A 1,847-nucleotide genomic window follows, 5' to 3' on the forward strand; every position below is an offset into this window, starting at 1 on the left:
ACCTAACAGCTTCTGTTTAATGGTGCATTAATTGTAGCTTTATTTTTTGATCAGCATTAATTCTCTTTCAGTAGTGATATATTGAGTCTCTTTTTCATGCCTTTCAAGGTTTTTCTTTAGAAAATCAAGTTTTGAAAATGTGAGTGGCAATGAGGAATGGCTAAAGGTGTCTCAGAGGGGGAGGTGTACATGGAATTAGGTTTTCAGAAGATACATCTGCTATCATCAGATTAAATTAAAAGGGGGAAAAACCGGAAGCAGGGAAGAAGCCTGCTTAGGTGTGAAGTAATTAAAATTTGCACTAGGGTAGTGATTGGGAATTGGAGATTGTAGGTTGAGAGAAAAATTTATTGCTTTAGGAATTGTTAAAAATAATGCCCCAGTGAGCCCTCTGGTGTGGTAGGGCAAAGTCGTTGGTAGCTTAACTGCCCTGTGTTACAAATGAAAACGAATGATGCGGTATAAAGTTTCAGTTATGACAGATGAGTAGGTTCTAGAGATCTGTTGTACAACATGGTACCTATAGGCAACAATATGGTATTGGGTACTTTAAAATATGTCAAGAGCATAGATGTCATGTTATGTTCTTACACAGACCCCCTCCCCACAAAAGGAGACAAGCAAATTATTTTTGGAGGGGATAGATACGTTTAGTACTTTCATTGTGATGACAGTATAATGGATGTAGGCACATGTCTAAACTCATCAAAATGTATATGTTAAATATGTGCATTTTCAAGATATCAATTATACTTCAATGAAGCTTAAAAAAAAGAAAAGAAAAAGGGTTTGGGGAGCTGGAAGTAGCCTTGTAAATGGAGAGATGCAAAAAATAATTTGAAAAAAAGAAAGAGCACTGAACAAGACTCCAGTGGGCTGAGGAGGAAACCCTGTGTGGCAGGCGTGTGGGTCTTGGACGTGCAGCAGGTATTGCTGAGGCTGTTTAAGTATGAGGCCGTCTAACAATCCGGTTTGTCTGTTAGTTTGTACTTTGATGCGATGTAACATTCATCCGCTTTTGCTGTGGAGAATCGGTAAAGGTATTCAACATCCGATGTTGTGGGAATGGAGCTTTGAAGAAGTCAAGGTGTTTCACCCATGGGCTTGCAGCAGCCAGGAAGCAGTGGAAAGTAAAGAGAGTGCAATGTGTCAGTGGAGAGTCACCAGCTGACATGGGTTCACGTGACTTTGAGAACAAAAGCTGCAAGGGAATTCAGTGAAATCTCGAGCAGAGCATGGATTTCCCGTAGCATGTGAGATGGGATCAAGCCAATTTTATTTGATTTTCAAAACCAAAGTGAATTCAGCTAATATCTAGATATCAAAAGCAAGGACAAACCCTAGAAGTGGAGATACCTTTCCCAATTGAGAATTATACTACAGAGCTTTATGTAACAAGAAAGAAGCCCACTGCCTCCCTCTTTCCTACTTTGCCCCTTGGGTATCCATTCGTTATTTTTGTACTTTTCTACAATAGAATGGTCATCCATGTATCAATGGGACAAACTGTTTCTTCATAGCTTTCTGAAAATACTTTTATTCCTAAGCTACTCCGTTCTGGATTACTCTGAGCTTTTACTAAGATAAAGTCTAGATGGATATAATTGTTCTAGATCATTTTGGACTTTTAACGAGATGAGACCCGGAGACACCTGTCCCAGACCACTTTTGGCTCTTAATGAGGTAAAGCTAACACAGGACAGACTAAATTCATTTTTTCCAAGCTCCTCAAAGACCAAATACAGCCCTGCCATCCCAGGAGATCCACGTAGATAGGAAATGCAAACAAATGGATGAAGTCTTCCAGATTGCTACTTTCTTTCCCTAACTCTTTTTCTAATCTTCAT

The sequence above is a fragment of the Propithecus coquereli genome, unplaced genomic scaffold (genome assembly GCF_000956105.1).
Source record: "Propithecus coquereli isolate 6110/MARCELLA unplaced genomic scaffold, Pcoq_1.0 Scaffold251, whole genome shotgun sequence".
Taxonomy (NCBI): Eukaryota; Metazoa; Chordata; class Mammalia; order Primates; family Indriidae; genus Propithecus; species Propithecus coquereli.